Source organism: Cervus elaphus, chromosome 24 (genome assembly GCF_910594005.1).
Source record: "Cervus elaphus chromosome 24, mCerEla1.1, whole genome shotgun sequence".
In the NCBI taxonomy this organism is placed as follows: domain Eukaryota; kingdom Metazoa; phylum Chordata; class Mammalia; order Artiodactyla; family Cervidae; genus Cervus; species Cervus elaphus.
The window spans coordinates 40827376-40847131 of NC_057838.1; the positions used below are offsets into that span (position 1 = coordinate 40827376).

At 41.5% G+C, this 19756-nt stretch overlaps 1 non-coding gene across 1 annotated transcript; it reads right to left on the reverse strand.

Moving 5' to 3' along the window:
• Window positions 1-12395: 12395 nt before the first annotated feature.
• LOC122683417 lies at window positions 12396-12502 on the reverse strand. Its single transcript, XR_006337753.1, has one exon. It is a non-coding gene; the product is annotated as a U6 spliceosomal RNA (small nuclear RNA).
• Between the last annotated feature and the right edge of the window lie 7254 nt (window positions 12503-19756).

Sequence of the window (19756 nt, forward strand, 5' to 3'; positions counted from 1 at the left end):
GAATGATAAGAAGAGGACACAAATGGAAACTGTCTATGGTCGACTCTGTGGCACTCATGAGGGTGTCCACAAACATTTTAGCTTTCTTTCCTCTGGGCACACAGTAGGACTGCACTTCCCTGCCCACTTGAAGATACACACAGCCACGTGACTTGCATTGGCCAATGGCATGTGAGCAGAAATGACACTTCGGTAAGTCAACTATACTCTAATAAAAAAAATTTTTTTAAAGAGGAGGAATGATAACTAAGAAGAAAGGAACAAATGACACTTAAAAGCAGAAGGTTTAAGAATGAGTATGATTTCTCTCCAAAGATTTATTTTGGAGGGTGAGTGTCTTTCCTCATAACCACATCACTGCAAAGTAGCTTGACTTAGAATCTAGTCTTTCAACCAGTACACTATCATGAACTTCTGAATGTCATTGATGATGTCTTGTCACTTAAAAAAGAATTTTTAAAATTCTGCTTTAGCATGTTGAAAGCTAAAATTATTGTCACTTATTTTAGATGTGATAATGTGGCTTTATTTTTCTTTTGGCAGCACTTTCCCAACTAGGGTTTAAACCTGGGCCCGGACAGTGAAAGTGCAGAGTCCTAGCCACTGGGCTGCCAGGAAATTCTTGGTAATGGTATTTTTAAATGAAGTATTATCTTTTAGAAGATGCATCCTAAAATATTTGTGGCTAAAGTATGATGTCTAAAATTTGCTTCAGATAATGCAGGGGAACACAGAGAGGGGGTGAATGGCACCATAGATAACGTGTGATTAGACACCAGCTGATCACTGTTGAGGATTGGGTGATGTATATGCGGGGATTATTAGGTTTTTCTTTCTGCTTTTGTATATATCTGCAGCTTTCCATAATAAGATATAATAAGCAAATAAGCAACAAGAGAAGGCATAGAAATTGGTAAGAAAAGACTGGAATTGGTATAAAATTTAAAGGGGACTTTTTATCTCATCTATGCTATTTTTAGGGGGAGGATGACAAACTATGACCAGTGGTAGAAATGTTTTGTACAGCTCTCAAACTATAAATGATCTTTACTGATGACTGAAAATGTTCAGGTTGGAGAAATTCAGATTTTAGTGCCAATAAAGTTTTACTGAAAACAGAGTGACACCCATGTGTTTCTACCTGGCTCATGGTAGCTTTCACACCCTGAAGACAGAGAGAGTCGATTCGTTGTAGCAGAGACTGTGCACCACAAAACCTAATATATTTACTATGTGGCCCTTTACAGAAAAGTTCTGTTGTTGTCCAGTCACTCAATTGTGTCTGACTCTTTGCAACCCCATGGACTGCAGCATACCAGAAAAATTTGCTGACCTCTATTTTAAAAAGAGATTTCCTCATGCACAATTTTGTTTTTAACACAAGTAAAAAGAAAAACAACATTGTTTTCTTTTTTAATTAGGAAAGTAATACAAGACCCTTTTAGATGATGTAGGCTATACCAAAGAGTATAAAAAAGAAAATGAATATTGCCCACTGGGTAGCCATTCCTGAGATCTTCTTTCTTATCTCTTATCAACCAACAGTTGACAAAATGAAACCTGTTCTAATTTCAGGTAAAAGTGAGGATTGTCTTTCTGGGACTGATTAGACGAGAACTGCAAGCAGACACTGGCTGTGACAGAAGAGTGTGAAAGGATTTGAAAGAGGCCACCTGGGATCTTATTGGGTTTAAATTGTACAATAAACCTGACACAACGTGTCTAAATTCAGGTATAATAAATCCTAGTAGGCGGGTGTTGTAATAGCCATTTAATATAGATACAAGAACTGATATTCAAGGTGGCAATCTAGTTAACAAGTTTCTGGGGAAAAAATAACAACCGTAAACAGTGAATTAACCCATGATTATACCAGCATTATTTACCATAATCAAAAGCAGCACCAATGTTCATCAGCAGAAGGATGGATAAGCAAAATGTGGCATATATCAATACATACAATGTGGTGTTATTTAGCTTTAAAAAGAAAGGAACTTCTGACACGTGCTGCACCATGGGTGAGCATTGAGGACATTGCATTAAGTGAAGTCAGTCAGTCACAAAAGGGCAAAAAGTGTATGATTATATATATATGAAGTACCTAGAATAGTCCAATTTATAGAGATGGAAAGTGGAATGGTCACTGCCAGGGGATGGAGGGGAGGGAACGATGAGGAGTTATTGTTTAATGGGTATAAAGTGTCAGTTTGAGAAGATGAAGAACATTCTAGATTTGGATGATGATGGATGCACACAGTGTGAATCTACTCAGCACCACCAAACTGTACACTTTAATAGCCTTTAAAGGGTAAAATTTTGTGCTAGGTATGTGACCATAATTTTTAAAAACTAACAAATTTCAAGTGGATGAAATTTGGTCATAATAATTTGGTCATAATAAGGGCATATCCTAAGGAAAGAAGTCAAAAGGTGTTTCAAGAGCGCAGGAAAAAGTTCAAGAAACTGAAAAGTCTTTTGGCTGCGTGAATCATAATATTTACAGGTGGTTACTGACGAAGGGGTGATGGACTGCCACTGAGAGTTTGCTTTCTGTGTTTGAAGGTTCAGGAACAGGTCCACTTGGGAGATCAGAAACTTGATATTTCCAGTTCAGTGATTTTTATAAGAATGCCAAGAAAAGAGTCTAAAGGAAAAGTTGGAGCTGTCATTAGTAGTATTAGCAGTGATCTGACTTTTCAGTCTGTGCGTGCTGCCTTTACAATGCTGATTTCTGTAAAAATCACTCGGTTTCCAATAACCTGCTGGGATTGTGGCTATTGCTCATACCATTTAAGGACTGAGTCTTGGCCCAAGCAGTGGGCAGCCCTTAGCTCCTCCATGCCACTAAGACTGTGCACCCTCCTCTGTGAATGCCGGGATGGTCAGTTTAGCTGGACAGGCACTTGGAACGCCCAAGTGTCTGGTTTACTGTGGGAAAATCTGGGGAATGGGCTGGACAGCTATCATCCATGGCATCACAAATGCCATGTTGTTTGCCAGTTGCAAATTGGAGTGGACGATATCTTCCCACACTGGGATGAAGCACAGCCATGATGTGCTTCACTCCTGATGTGAAGCTGTGTGATGGACACTGATGAGGGCTTCGCTGAAAGGTGACTTCTAGCTGGACCTGCCTCCCACTAATGCATCCTAAGATAGCTGGACAAGTTATTTAAGGCCAGCATCCTTTTTAACTGATGTAGTTGATTATTCTGATTGGATAATATCCAGCTGGACCAGTTGTTAAATATTTATAGAAATCACCCAGGCCACCGATCTTCTTTAAATCATTGTTTGGCAGCAGCCTCCTGTGTCAGTGTGATACTATGCTAGGGTTAAATTTCTCGATAACTTTGCTTTAAAAAAAAAAAAAAGAAAACTGGAGGCACAATTTAACCAACTCTTAATGCCCTCACATTCAGGGTTTTTGAAATGTGTTTGCACTGGAGTTTGTTTAAAATATCAAAAGGAGAAGATCACTAAGAATGAGTAATCAGGGCTACTAAAATAGTAAAAGCTACTATTAACTGAATCTTCTGTCTACTGGGGCTTCCCAGATGGCGCTAGTGGTAAAAAAAAAAAAAAAAACCTGCCTGCCAATGCAGGAGATGCAAGAGACTCGGGTTCAATCCCTGGGTCAGAAAGATCTCCTGGAGGAGGGCATGGCAACCCACTCCAGTATCCTTGCCTAGAGAATCCCATGAACAGAGGAACCTGGTGGGCTACACAGTCCATCGGGTCGCAAAGAGTTGGACAGGACTAAGAGCTGGACACAAATGAAGCGACTTAGCACACAAGCACACTGTCTGTTGACCACTTTAGTTATATTACTTCTAATCGTTGTACGAAGTGTTAGGTCTATTTCTTATTTTACTCATGAGGGAAGCCAAGGCTGAGAGAAGCAAAGTAACTTGCAAAAAGTCATTTAGCTAACAAGTGGCAAACCCCATATTTAAATATAGCACCACAGTATTTGGTCTTTTTGTTGGGGAAATCACATCTAAGCTTAGATGATGGAATGGACCTCAGTGGGTTTTGCTGCTCAACAAATCATTCCAGTCAGCTTTCTTTTGCAAATGATACTCTGATTTTCCTCTGGGGTACCCTCTTTCCCCTGACTCTCATTCCAGGTGTTGGGAAGGGGTCATGCGCCTTGAGTCTGGCCAGTCAGTGCATGGTATTTCCCTGGCTCAGTGACTCACTGCAGTGATGCTGCTCTGGTGGTACTTATTTTCCAGGGTAGGCAGACAGGTAGTAAACAAGTGACAAATACTGAAAATAATTTCAGTTACTAATAAGTGTTTAAGAAGAAAATAAAACAAGGTAATGAGATATAAGAGTAACACCAGGGGCAAGGGTGGTGAGAGCCAAGGAGAGGCGGTGGGACTTCTTTTAGGTCTCTTTACTCTTCCCCCTGCTTTGAACTTGGAAAAGCAGGGGACCCCACATTGCTGGTACCTTCTTGCCCACCCCCGGAGTCTGAAATCAGTGTAGGAGACAAAAGGAGGAGGGAAAGAGAAATAGGGTCCTGGTGATGTATTTGGGTTCCTGAATCAAATAGAATGGAAATTAAACCTGCCCCCCACCAAACTTCTGCACAAAGCAAACCTACAAATTTCTTTTTCTTTCTTTCTTTTTTTTTTTTTTTTGCTTCTTAGGATGGTTTCATCATATTCTGTGTAATTGACACCAGAAAGAATCCTATCTCATACAGCTGAGATTAGTCCTATTATTGCCTGGCATATGAGCCTCCTTCACAATGGGCAAATGTAAGTAAATTTAGATATATAAGCAGAATGACCAAATAGATAGATGATAGTTAGGTAGCTGGATAGACTGATGGATATAGAACAGATAAAAGTTAGCGTTTGTCCATGCATGGAGAATAGGATCAGAAAGAAACATACCCAACTCTTCACAGTTAACACTCTGGGATGAGAAGGTGGTTTCACTTTCTTATGGTCAGCTTCTTCTGGAATGTTTGCATTTAAAAACAAGCATATGTGACCTTTTAATACTGAAAAAACTATATATCCAGAAAGGTGTGGACAGAGAGGTCTGTGGAATAGTCATGGGCTGTCCAATGCCAACTCCTGGAGCTTGCTCAAACTCATGTCCATCAAGTCAGTGATGCCATCCAAGCATCTCATCCTCTGTTGTCCCCTGATCCTCCCCAGCATCAGGGTCTTTTCCAATGAGTCACTTCTTCACATCAGGTGGCCAAAGTATTGGAGCTTCAGCTTCAGCATCAGTCCTTCCAATGAATATTCAGGTTGATTTCCTTTATGATTGACTGGTTTGATCTCCTTGCAGTCCAAGGAGTCTTCTCCACCACCACAGCTCAAAAGAATAAATTCTTCAGCACTCAGCTTTCTTTATGGTCCAACTCTCACACCCATACTTGACTACAGGAAAAAGCATAGCCTTGACTAGACAGACCTTTGTTGGCAAAGTAATGTCTCTGCTTTTTAATATGCTATCTAGGTAGGTCATAGTTTTTCTTCCAAGGAGCAAGCATCTTTTAATTTAATGCCTGTGGTCACCATATGCAGTGATTTTGGAGCCCAAGAAAATGAAGTCTGTCACTGTTTCCACTGTTTCTCCATCTATTTGCCATGAAGTGATGAGACCAGATGCCATGATCTTAGTATCTGAAGGTTGAATTTTAAGCCAGCTTTTTCACTCTCCTCTTTCACTTTCATCAAGAGGCTCTTTAGTTCCTCTTCAGTTTCTGCCATAAGGGTGGTGTCATCTGCATATCTGAGGTTATTGATATTTCTGCCAGCAATCTTGATTCCAGCTTGGGCTTCATCCAGCCTGGCATTTCATATGTACTCTGCCTGAAAGTTAAATAAGCAGGTGACAGTATGCAGCTTTGTTGTACTCCTTTCCCAATTTGGAACCAGTCCATTGTTCCACGTCCGGTTCTAACTGTTCCTTCTTGACCTGCATACAGATTTCTCAACAGGCAGGTAAGGTGGCCTGGTATTCCCATCTCTTTAAGATTTCCACAGTTGGTTGTGGTCCACACAATCAAAGGCTTTGGCATAGTCAATAAGGCAAAAGTAGGAACTCTCTTGCTTTTTCTATGATCCAGTGGATATTGGCAATTTGATCTCTGGTTCCTCTACCTTTTCTAAATCCAGCTTGAACATCTGGAAGTTCTCAGTTGATGTACTATTGAAGCCTAGCTTGGAAAATTTTCAGCATTACTTTGCTAGCGTGTGAGATGAGTGCAATTGTGCGGTAGTTTGAGCATTCTTTGGCATTGCCTTTCTTTGGGATTGGACTGAAAACTGGCCTTTTCCAGTCCTGTGGCCACTGCTGAGTTTTCCAAGTTTGCTGGCATATTGAGTGCAGCACTTTCATAGCATTACCTTTTAGGATTTGAAATAGCTCAACTGGAATTCCATCACCTCCACTAGCTTTGTTCTTAGTGATGCTTCCTAAGGCCCACTTGACTTCACACTCCAGAATGTCTGGCTCTAGGTGAGTGATAACACCATTATGGTTATCTGGGTAGTAGATCTTTTTTGTATAGTTCTTGTGTATATTCTTGCCACCTCTTCTTAATATCTTCTGTTTCTGTTAGGTCCATACCGTTTCTGTCCTTTATTGTGCCCTTCTTTGCATGAAATGGTTCCTTGGTATCTCTAATTTTCTTGAAGAGATCTCTAGTCTCTCCCATTCTATTGTTTTCCTCTATTTCTTTGCATTGATCACTTAGAAAGGCTATCTTATCTCTCCTTGCTATTCTTTTTTTTTTTTTTTTTTAGATTTAATTTTTTTTATTAGTTGGAGGCTAATTACTTCACAACATTTCAATGGGTTTTGTCATACATTGATATGAATCAGCCATAGATTTACACGTATTCCCCATCCCGATCCCCCCTCCCACCTCCCTCTCCACCCGATTCCTCTGGGTCTTCCCAGTGCACCAGGCCCGAGCACTTGTCTCATGCATCCCACCTGGGCTGGTGATCTGTTTCACCATAGATAGTATACATGCTGTTCTTGTGAACTCTGCATTCAAATGGGTATATCTTTCCTTTTCTCCTTTGCCTTTCACTTCTCTTCTATTTGCACCTATTTGTAAGGCCTCCTCAGACAGCCATTTTGCTTTTATGCACTTCTTTTCCTTGGGGATGGTCTTGATCACTGCCTCCTGTACAATGTCACGAACCTCCATCCGTAGTTCTTCAGGCCTCTATCAGATCTACTCCCTTGAATCTATTTTTCACTTCCATTTATAATCATAGGGGATTTGATTTAGGTCATACCTGAATGGTCTAGTGGTTTTCACTACTTCCTTCAATTTAAGTCTTAATTTGTCAGTAAGGAGTTCATGATCTGAACCACAGTCAGCTCCTAGTCTTGTTTTTGCTGACTGCATAGAGTGTCTCCATCTTCAGCTGCAATGAATATAATTCAATCTGATTTCAGTATTGACCACCTGGTGATGTCCATGTGTAGAGTCGTTTTCTTGTGTTGTTAGAAGAGGGTGTTTGTTATGACCAGTGCACTCTTTTAGCAAAACTCTGTTAGCCTTTGCCCTACTTCATTTGTACTCCAAGGTCAAACTTGTGTATTACTCCAGATATCTCTTGACTTCCTACTTTTGCATTCCGGTCCCCTATGATGAAAAGGACATCTCTCTTTTTGGTGTTAGTTCTAGATTGTCTTATAGGTCATCATAGAACCAATCAACTTCAGCTTCTTCAGCATTAGTGGTTGAGGCATAGTCTTGGATTACTGTGATATTGAATGGTTTGTCTTGGAAATGAACAGAGATTATTCTGTCATTATTGAGATTGCACCCAAGTACTGCATTTTGAACTTTTTTGTTGACTATGAGGGCTACTCCCTTTCTTCTAAGGCATTCTTGCCCACAGTAGTAGATATAATGGTTCATAGTTTCATTGAGTTAGACAATGTTGTGATCAATGTGATCAGTATGGTTAGTTTTCTGTGATTGTGGTTTTCATTCTGTCTGCCCTCTGATACATAAGGATAAGAGTCTTGTGGAAGCTCCCTGTGGAAGTAGTAGATATAATACCTCTATGGTCACTGAAAAATCAAGGCCACATGAAGCCAGAATGTGTTTCCTGGGCACTCTGTTGACCCCAGAACCTGCCCAGTTGTCCCAAGAACTGGGGAAATAAGTTTCTTTACCTAGAACCAATACACTGAGAAAGAGCTCAGTTGGTTATAGGACTGAATCCCTTTTCATAGAAAACTCATGATTCCTAAGTTGTTCTCCTTCATGTTGAGAAAAGTATATTTCTCTTGAAGTTCTGAAACTTGGCTAGTATTATTACAGGTATTTATTTTTATTTTAAAATATTCTAAGTGCTCAATAATGCTGTTATCATGCCTGGAATTTGCTTGCACTCTAGTAGATGCCTTTTTAGAAGACAACAGTGGCAATCATTTTGGGATTGCCTTTCTCTTGGATAGTTCTATTAGATTATGAACCATTCCTGAATCGTTGTTGTTCAGTCACTCAGTCCTGTCTGACTCTTTGTGATGCCATGGACTGCATCATGCCAGGCTTCCCTGTCCTTCACTAACTTCCAGAATTTGCTTAAAGTCATATCCATTGAGTTGATAATGCCCTCCAAGCATCTCATCTTCTATCGCCCCTTTCTCCTCCTGCCCTCAATCTTGCCCAGTCTCAGGGTCTTTTTCAATGAGTCAGCTCTTCGCATCAGGTGGCCAAAGTATTGGAGCTTCAGCATCAGTCCTTCCAACGAATATTCAGGATTGATTTTCTTAGAATTGATTGGTTTGATCTCCTTGAGATCCAAGGCACTCTCAAGAGTCTTCTCCAGCACCACAGTTGAAAAGCAGCAATTCTTCAGCACTCAGCCTTCTTTATGGTGCAACTCTCACATCCATACATGACTACTGGAAAAACCATAGCTTTGACTCTACAGACCTTTGTCAGCAAAGTGATGTCTCTGGTTTTTAATATCATATTCCTAGGTTAATGCTGTTTCTTACAATTCAAGGTCCCATGCAGATTCCAGCTTTGCTGCTGTTTAAAGTACAGAATGAAATTTTATGGCAGTCTTGTCAGAAAACAAAGATTCTATAATAAAATCAGTCTCCATCACTTCTTCTGACTTAGGGGAGAAAAATTACTTCTATGTGGCAGATTACATTTGGGCCCAAAGAAATTATGTGCTAAAGACTTCTAAAACTATAGCTACTAGAATATTTCTCTTGCAATTTTTTTTATTTCATCCTTGTGCCCAGAGAAAATGAAAAGACAAACTCCAACCTAGGGAAAGCTGAATAATCACAAACTCCAACTTTAAGGAATCTGAATTAATGAGATTTCCTGGGATTTTTCCAGCTAAGAGAGGACTACCACCTTCCTCCCAAGAGACTGTGGTGCTTATAACTTTACTCACAGACACAATATCATTCCCTAGAGAAGGAATTATGGTCAGACTTTAATTTGGATCAAGAGATAAAATTAGAAAATCTCTTGTGGGAAATGTCATTATTTACAAATGTACATAATTAAAGAAAGGAGGTATATACAGAAGAAAGACATTACTGTCTGTAGACCAAAGGCTTAAATATAAGTAGAACTCCCTGGGATCTCACCAGGTGCATGCCCCAAACACATATTTAAAGTCTGCAACTCGGAAAAAATAGCTTGAGGGGTATACACCAAACTGTCATCTAGGATTTTCTCTGTGGATTGGTAAGAGACACGGTTATTGAGGGATAAGTTTAACTTGATATAAAAGATTGCTGTGATGTTTGGTTCTTTAAATTATAAGTATGATGGATATTGGTTAGGCTCCTTGGCCACCCAGCAACTAGAATGCCTATAAAATTTCCCATCTTATGAGTCTGAATATGTCTAAACTAGCCTCTCTTAGGCTTGTAACTTAGAAGGCTGATACACCTTATAGGTGTATTAGAGCTCTCTAGAGAAACAGGATTAATAGGATGGAGTAAGAAGAGAGAGAAAATGAGAGGGAGAGAGAGAAGGAGGGAGAGATTTATTTTAAGGACTTGATTCACGTACTTATCGAGACCCAGGGAGGAGGTAATATGTGGTTCAAATCTGAAGACAACCTGCCGGCAGAAATCCTTCATGCCTGGGGGGTGGAAGTGTTTGTTCTTTTGAGGCCTTCAACTGATTGGATGAGGCCTACCCACGTTTTGGAAGACAGCTGGGCTTTAATCAAACTTCAGTTATTTGAATTTATTCTTATCCAAAAACATAGTCACAGAAACACCCCCAAATAATGATTGACCGAATTCTGGGCACTATGGCCCAGCCAAGTCGACACGTAAAATTAACCATCGAAACAGGGCATGGGCATATGACCTAATCCTTATGCAAGGCTTTGGTTTGGAAGTAAGTACCCTGTGGAATCCATTCTTCAAGAGGGGTGGTGGTGGAGGCATCTAGCTTACAGAGGCAAAGCGGCAGCAGTCCTAGTGGCAGCACCCTGTTGCTGGAGTATCTGGGGTTTGTGCCAGGAATAGCAGCAGAAGGATCCCTACTAGAGGGGTCTTGTTTTTGTCAAGACCACTTTAGCTCAGTAATTCAGTGAACTACCCATTTCCTTTTATACTTCATCCTCTATTTATACTAACTATGGTAGAGTCTCTTGTTGACACCTGAGAAACTTGAAATTCAATAAGTGTTTTATATTACTTATTACTGCATAAAAATTACCCACAATTTAGTAGCTTAAAGCAAGAATTAAACATTTTATTATTTCTCACATTTTCTGTATGTCAGAAATTGGATAGTAGCTTAGCTCTATCTAAGTGTTCTTAGACTTGGACTAGTGTTCTGGTCCAAGGTCTCTCACGAGATTGAAGTTGCATTCTTAACCAAGGGGCTGGGGCTGAAGAATCAATCCACTTTGAAGATCACTTATTCACATGGTTGCTGCCTACCAAGCTGTAAACTGCTGCCACTTATCCTAAGTAAGACTGGAGCACTTTTCTCTCAAGATGGCAGATTGGGGTCAGACTGGGCTCTTGTGTGTGTTAATGAATCCTATGCTTCAAAACTAGCTATGATGATTCTTTTCCATTCTTGTTAGCCTTTATGCTTTAGAAAGTCTCTAGCTGCAGCCTATAGCAACTACTTTGTGAGTTATTCAACCATGTTAATAGATTTAATAGCAAAAATAATTGTACAATCTATATTTTATTGGTTCCTCAAGATAGCACAACATCCATTTATTCCATAAATATTCGCTGAGCACCTACTGGGTGACAACTCTGGCCTAGACACTGAAACACTGGATTTAAATGTCCTCAGCACTGTGGAAAGAGAGCAAGTGCCATTGTTGCAGTAGCAACACAGTTACAGCAAAACTTAAACCCTCTTCTACTTGGGAAAAAAGCCAGGAGTCTGTCTCCAAGGAGTCCCATGGGTGACTTGGGAATTCGCCCAGGCTCTGGCCATGAGCTTTGCGGGCAGCACACCAGGAGCAGTTCTGTGCCCCAGGGAAAACCTGTTAACCACCCTCATGACTCTTGTATAAAACCAGAAGGTCAGTTTATGGGTTTTCAAGGAAATTCTGACTATCACAGGGACCAGAACACTCATATTTGCTTGTCCCACCCAACCTCCCTCCTGCCTCCTCTTCTCCATTTTCCTAGCCTCTCCTCTTCCCTTCCTTCTATTTCTGCTCTGACAAATACCTCATGAGCATGTTCTAGGAGCCAGGCATGAGGGTAAGAGCCAGAGAAACAATGGTATGAAGCCTGCAGAGTTCCTGTCCTCAAGGGGGGTGGGCGGAAGTCTCAGGAGTGGGCGGAAACCCTCACTGGAACATTCACAGAGATCAACAGCCCCTTTTTGTTTCATGGAGCCCTCTGAGGCTCTGATGACCACAGAGATCTCTGTCCTCAGAGCAGTGTGCATTCCCACACACCCACATCTTGCATACAGTTTCAGGGGAATCTCAGTCACCTTGAAACCCAACCAGTGATCTGGGGTGCAAAATCTCCCCCTCTGTAGACAGAACTACATGAGAATTAGCCAAGTCATACCCAGAAGGCTGCTTTGAGATCATGGAGTTGCAGCAAGGCTTTATTGGCCATACCATGCAGCATGTGGAATCTTAGTTCCCTGACCTGGGATTGAACCCATGCTGCCTGCAGTGGAAGCTCGCAGTCTTAACCCCTGGACCACCAAGGAAGCCCGTGTCTCTCTTTAGATAGGCCACTACCTTGATTTAGTGAAAGCCACACTGATCTGGCCTTGAGATGGGTGATACAGTTGACTTTGCATATCCTAGCTCTGAACCACCATGAATAGATAAAAAACTTAACTTCAGCAGAGAGCAGCATATTCCTTGCAAGTTCTTTTTTTTTGTTGTTGTTTTTTATTTTTTTTTCTTTTTTTTAAAAATATGGAACGCTTCACGAATTTGCGTGTCATCCTTGCGCAGGGGCCATGCTAATCTTCTCTGTATCGTTCCAACTCTAGTATATGTGCTGCCGAAGCGAGCACTCCTTGCAAGTTCTTAGAAGGCATCCTGGTCTGGGCCCCAGAAGCTCTCAGCTGGCTTTTCCAAGAGTATCCAGAAAACAGTGAAAGACAGACACCTGGCTCATCAAAAATTTTTTCAGCCTACCTTTCTCCTTTCCACAATCTAGAGAAGCAGTTGGCAAACTTTTTCTCCCATGGTCCACATAGTAAATATTTTAGGTCTTTTGCAACAGCTCAACTCTGCCGTTACAATCCAAAATTGCAGGTAATACATATATGAATGACCATAGCTGTGATCCTATAAAGCCTTGTTTATGAAAAACAAGGACTGGCCAGATTTGGCCTGTGGGCTGTAGCGAGCTGCTCGCTGGTCTTGCTTAGGCTCATCCTCCCCACATCTTCTCCCCAGCCCCCTCTGCCCTCTGTCCTTCAGTGACCTTTTTGAAGGATTCATTACTGTTGCATTCCTGAGGATTTAGAGGATGAAAATCTGTGGAAACAGCAAACGGAAGAAAGCTTTCAACAAGAAAAGATGTCTTCAGCACTCAGTCTTTCTTCCTGGTTTGCACAATGTAGAGAAATGGATAGGAAAGAGACGTCATATAAACATGGAAAAATATGAACACTGTTTAACCCAGAAGATTGAAGATGCCAGCAAAGGACGCAGAGTGGTTATGAGCACTTACTTACTTCAGTCAAATAATGATGACAATAACAACACAACACAACACAGATAACACTTACATGACACTTGCACTTGCCACATGCCAAATACTCTTCGAAGTGTTTTTTTAAATATTGTATTTAATGCTAGGTTTGCTTTCCAGTTTGTGCTGTGTGACATCAACTTTTTTGATTCTCTGCTTCTTCATCTGTTAAACCAGGAGTGTGGGATAACCTGGGAAATGTACTCAGCACAGTACCTGGCTCCACCTACATGCTCAGTAAGGGTTAGATCTGATTATTCCAATCTGTGAAGGGGCCAATCTTGGTCTTTGTAGCTGAGGTCTTTTCAATGAAGACAATAGGTAGAACCTACAGAAAGAGAGATTCCCACCTCAGGACTTCCTAGATATACAAGGTTCTGGGGATGTTGGTAGGAGGTTCTAGTTCTGTAGTCAAATGAATCTCAGTTAAGCAAAGTTAAAGAAGTTTCTCAGTGGCCATATTTCTTAGAGCCCAGAATATACTATTGTGGTTTAAATCTCTAAGCAAATATTATCACAAGCAGTTTTTTCCGACTTATTTATCCACCAACCATTTCTGGCCCCCAAGGTAGCTTTGGGGATTAGTTTGTCACAGAAAATCCTATAGGAAATACACTTAGGAGTTGTCAGAAATAGATTAGGAGGTAGTGAGCTCCTCATTGTGGAAAGTGTGTAAGCAGAGGCCGGATGCCCACAGGGCTGGAATGTGGACAGGATCCCAAGGGGACTGAGTGAAATGAGGAGCTCCTGGCAGTCCTGGCAGCTGGGCTTGTCCTGACTGGCTCTGGGAGCTCTGGAATTTTGGACTTGACTTTGATGACACCAAGAAAGAAGGATGCCGCTGAATGACTCTGGAAGCCCCAAGTTAAGAGGTCCTGAGGAGCGAAGTCAAAACCCCTGCACTGGGGTCCCCTCAGATCTGGTCAAGGTGTGTAGGAGTCATCAAGGGCAATGAAGTCACGTTGTCTGACATTCCACTGGCCCTCAGGAAATGGTCCTCTTTGAGATCTGTCCTGGGTGTTCTGAAATATCAGCGGTCCGGGGCTGACAGCCCTGACCCGTCTTCCTACTCTGGCTTTGCTACTTTCCAACTGGGAAGTTCTGGGCGATTCAGTCCCTTATGTGTAAAACGAGACTAACAGTTGCTTCCTCCTCATCCTGTGATGAGGACCTTCACCAGATAACCTTGGCGCCCCAGCCTGTCTCAGGTGGGCACAACACACAGGGCCTTCTGTGATGCTTTGAGCATCTGTCCTAGGGAGGACCCTCAAACCAAGGGCAGCAGGAACAGGGTGATAAATACCCCAGCAGCCTTGGTCTTGGGGTGGACAGTTACTGGGAGACACCTACATCCTCCCGGTAGGGCTGGGAGGAATCTGGCCACCCACTGCCCACAAGGTGGAGTGACCTCAACAACTCACCTTTCACTGACATGTCTTACTTCACCTGTCTCATCCTCCCCACTCCCCACTTGTTGCTTCCTGAGATCATTTCCCAAAAAGACTTCCAGCATCCACATTCTTTTCTGGGTCTCTATTTCGGAGGATCCCAAACCAAGACAAGATTCAGCAAGGTAATAAGACAGTGCCTGCAGAATATCTGGCCATGATCAGCAGTAAATAGTTAGTAGCTCTGATTACTACTGAAAAAATCAAGTGTGGCCTACCCTCCAGTCTCTATTACATTACCATCCATGTGCATGTACACTCCCACATGTGCACACACCTGTTCTCACACCCATGCATGCATGTGCCTGTGTGTACACCCATGCATACACATACCTACAAATTTGAATACCTGAGCACCCACCAATGCATGCACATCCACATGCTTACACCAACAATTCTGAAGCTGCTTGAAACCTCATCCTCTCACTCCCGCTTCAAATACGGAAAGATTTCCCATGTCCATTCGGAGCTGCAGGAGCAATATGGTTAATTCCCCTTTTTTTCCCAACTAATTATGGACACACTAAAGGATATTATGGGCTAAAACTTCTCATGCAATGAGAAGTTTGCATGACACAAACCAACTTACGATAACAGACACAATAACAGACAGAAACGGTGTGAACCTAACAGAAACAGAAGATATTAAGAAGAGGTGGCAAGAATACAAAGAACTATACAAAAAAGATCTTCATGACCCAGATAATCATGATGGTGTGATCACTCACCTAGAGCCAGACATCCTGGAGTATGAAGTCAAGTGTCCCTTAGGAAGCATCAGTACGAACAAAGCTAGTGGAGGTGATGGAATTCCAGTTGAGCTATTTCAAATCCTAAAAGGTAATGCTATGAAAGTGCTGCACTCAATATGCCAGCAAACTTGGAAAACTCAGCAGTGGCCGCAGGACTGGAAAAGGTCAGTTTTCATTCCAATCCCAAAGAAAGGCAATGCCAAAGAATGCTTAAACTATGCTCAATGAATGCTCCTTCCAATGAATATTCACAACTGATTTCCTTTAGGATGGACTGGTTTGATCTCCTTGCGGTCCATGGGACTCTCAAGTCTTCTCCAGTACCACAGTTCAAAAGCATCAATTCTTCGGCGCTCAGCTTTCTTTATGGTCCAACTCTCACATCCATACATGACCACTGGAAAAACCAAAGCCTTGACTAGGCAGACCTTTGTTGGCAAAGTAATGTCTCTGCTTTTTAATATGCTGTCTAGGTTGGTCATAGCTTTTCTTCCAAGGAGCAAGCGTCTTTTAAAGTATACTAGGCAGACATTTTCTTTTTCTTTTTCTTTTTGCCTGCCCAGAAAAATCCCATCTTCTGGTAATAACATCTCCTGTTCTTTGTGGTTCTAGTGGAGATGCTAATCATAGTACTAGTCATTACCACCACCCCTCATGCCCTCAACAAGGCCCAGGCTTAGGCATAAAGCACAGACATATGAAATAGACAAGATCCTTTCTTAGGATTTTTTACATAAATGCTAGAATAGAGACCCTCTCTGTTTCCTTTTCTGAACTAAAATGAAGAAAGTCTGGTGGTCTGAGTAGCAATGCCTCCAAATCCTTCTGTCCATCCTCCATTCCCTTCTTCTTCCCTCCTTTTTCCTGCTATGGGAAGAAAATCAAGCCAATACACAAACAAACTGCTACTGCTGCTAAGTCACTTCAGTCCTATCCGACTCTGTGCGACCCCAATCCTGGGATTCTCCAGGCAAGAACACAAACAAAGGCAGACCTGAAAAGCAGAGAGGGAAGGAAGTCCCAACAACATTGTTTCAGTTTCTTTTGAATTCGCCTTTTTAACTATTATTGCTTTTCTTAATTTTGATTTGGGTTTTATTATTGTTTGAGAATAAGAGGGGCTTTAAAGTCATGAGCCACCCTTTACTGTTTTCTAGATGAATAAAATGGAGTCAAGAGAGGCAGTGCCCTTTCTCCAGTCAGCCAGCTTCTAGGTCAGGACTGGCATCCAGTTCTCAGAGTCCAGGTGCACATACATTCATTCTATCAGGCTAGTCAAGAGACTCATTCTATCAGGCTAGTCAAGAGACTCGTGGGTTCACTGAATGTGTAATTCCCAGGTCACTGGATAGTGTGTCCCCAGCTTCACTGCCCGCCACATTTTTCTTTTTTTTGTTAATACATTTTTGGCTCCGCTCAGCCTTTGCTGCTGTGTGTGGGCTTTCTCGATTTGCAGTGGATGGTGCCTACTCTTCATCGCAGTGCATGGGCTTCTCATTGCAAAGACTTCTCTTGTTGCAGAGTACAGACAGGCTCTAGGGCCTGCGGGCTTCAGTAATTGTGGCACATGGGCTCAGCTGCTCTTGCAGCATGTGGGATTTTCCCCAACCAGGAATTAAACCCAGGTCCCCTGTGTTGGCAACCAGATTCTTTACCACTGGACCACCAGGGAAGTCCACACATTGTACTTACTTTGCCCCCTACCCCTCAACAAGCCAACAGTGTCCGAAGTATCACCATTGTATTCATTCCTTTCAGGTTTCTTTGTGCTTCTCCTGGGAGTGGTAACACAGACAGCTAATGTATACTATTTGATGAATTGCTTTTAAGACCCTCTTTCATCACAGACAAAGGGCTTCAGTATCTTAGGAGAATGGGTTAAAAAGGGAGATGACATGTGACAATGGTTCCAAAAGAAGAAAAATAGTATTGAAAAGGAAGTTCATTGCCCCTGAAGGCAGACTGCTTCAATTTTAGAATCTTTCTCCTCTTCCTCTATCACCATCGTCCCCTTCTAGGTATTCCTACATGGAAATCAGGGCTGCTGACTTTGTGGCCATTCTCTTACTCTTCTCTCTGGCTGTAGATTCCACCTTCTACTTTAGAGACTGACCAGGCAACTCACTTTCCCAGCTTGCCTTGAAGCTAAAGTATGTGACCTACTCCCGGCTAGTTAGACATGAAGAGAAGTGTGGTGAAGTTGTTTCTGGGAAAGATTTTTCTCTTTAATGAAAGATGCACAAGAGAAGGTCCCCTTTATTTCTGCCTTTGAATGTGATAATATAAAGGTATGACGGCTGGAGTTGCTGCAGCTGCCTTAACGATCATGAGAGGACAAGTCTAAAGCAAAAGCCAACACACTGAGGATTGTGGCTCAAAAGAAGCCCAGAGGCAGAGTCCTAGATGACAATACTTCACTACAAAAATAAATAACCCTGGGACAGCCCAACCGCTGGATTTCTTGATATGTAAGACAGTAAATAGTCTATCATTTAAACCACGTTTAATTGTGTACTTTCTTTCCTCTAGCCAAAAATCATCCCATTATTGTGTCTTAGACTTGTTTCCAAGGAGTTTCCTTGATGGAATACACTCTTGTGTCTAAAATAGTTTTTTTCTTTGATGATGTTATGTACTTTTTATTATTAGAATTTCTATTTGATTCTTTTTTCAAATCTACTGGGTGAACTGAGCGTTTCCTGATCCATGCAGATACCCTCCACCTTGTCTTCTCTTTTCATAAACATATTAAGCATCATTTATTATCTGTTTTATCTAAAGTCTTAGCAGGACTATTTCTGCTGGCTTCTTGTTTCTGCTTGTTCTTATTCATGATGCCTTATTTCTTTTTATTCATGGTTATTTTTTTATCATATGCTGCTCATTGTACCTGAAAAATAATCCATAGGGATAATTTGAGGTCTAGGATAAATGTACCCTCCTCCAGAGAGGATATCTATATACATTTGCCAGGAACCTGGGGACCCTTAAACCAGATTCAGGTTTGAGGTGCCTGTACCACCAAACACTGAATCATGGCTACAATTCAGTACATGAGGCCTAGATTACTTCTGGTTCACCTCTTCCCTGAGGGTACAGGGGTTTGAGGGTCCCTGTTATTATGGAGAGGACCTCCAATTAGACTGCTGTTTTGATTTTGCCCTCCCTTACTCCACCAACAAAGACCATCAAAACAAAAGTTCAGATTGCTAGAATCAACTAATGCCCTTTCTTCAAAAGTGATTTCCATGCTCTGCTTATCTGTTTGGATTCCTGTTTTTCCTTCAATAATGTCTTATTATATAATTAACTATTAAGTGCTTATAAGATACTCAGTTTATCCAGCAAGTTTAGTTGTTTCCTGAGAAAGGTTGGTCCTGCCATTAGTGGAAATGGAAGCTTATCTTTGTCCATTCACCAAGTTCTCCGCTCCTGGCTAAACTGTGTCTTCATAATCCTTACCACTTACTTTTTCCTGTCCATGGGTCTGAAGTCTGCTTGCCTGCGCCTAAGGCTGTTCTTGGTTTTGTTGCCCTCCTGATCTCTAGCCATCATCTGCCTGATTTCTGTGTGCCCTAACCCCAGGCATTTGTTCATCCTCTGACTATTCCTGGGTTGCCTGTGCCAACTGACTTGCATACCACAAGGGTTCCAGCCACTCACCCAGCTCTTGACTCTCCGGTTCAGCTTTGATCCAGGACTTTACGGATATTTGCCAACATCATCCTTTCCCTATGTGCCTCTTGGCTACTCTTCTGGCTTTGACTTTTCTGATTAATTCCCCTTCCTCTTCCAGAGCCACTTACTACCTTGGCATCACCTACCCAATTCATGGCCCCATCTTGGACTTCTCTTGATTGTTTTATGTAGTTGCATTTGAGGCTGAGTCTGTTTATCTTTTTCGAATAAAGGATCACACTATGGGAACCTCATGAGTGTTTTATAATGATGATAATTATTTTTAAATTTATAATTAAAATTATAAATTTATTTAAATTAAAAATCATTAAGTTTAGAATTAATAAAATTTAAAATTTTCTTAAATTTTAATCATTCTTTAAAATGTAGAAGACCATGAGAATTCCCTGGTGGTCCAGTGGAGAGGAATCAGTGCTTTCCCTGACGGGGTCCTGGGTTCAATCCCTGTTTGGGGAACTAAGATCCTACAAGCTGTGCAGCCTGGGGGGGAAAAAAAAAGTTAGAAGACCAAAGTTTATGATAAAAAGAAAACTGACAGTGACAATAAAGTCAGACCAAATCTTCAATTTGAATTTTGAGAGACTATATGGCCACTTACAAGAAATAGGGTTTAGTATAGTGATGAAAAGCAGGCATATAAATCCAGTGGACCCAAGTTTAATCCCATTT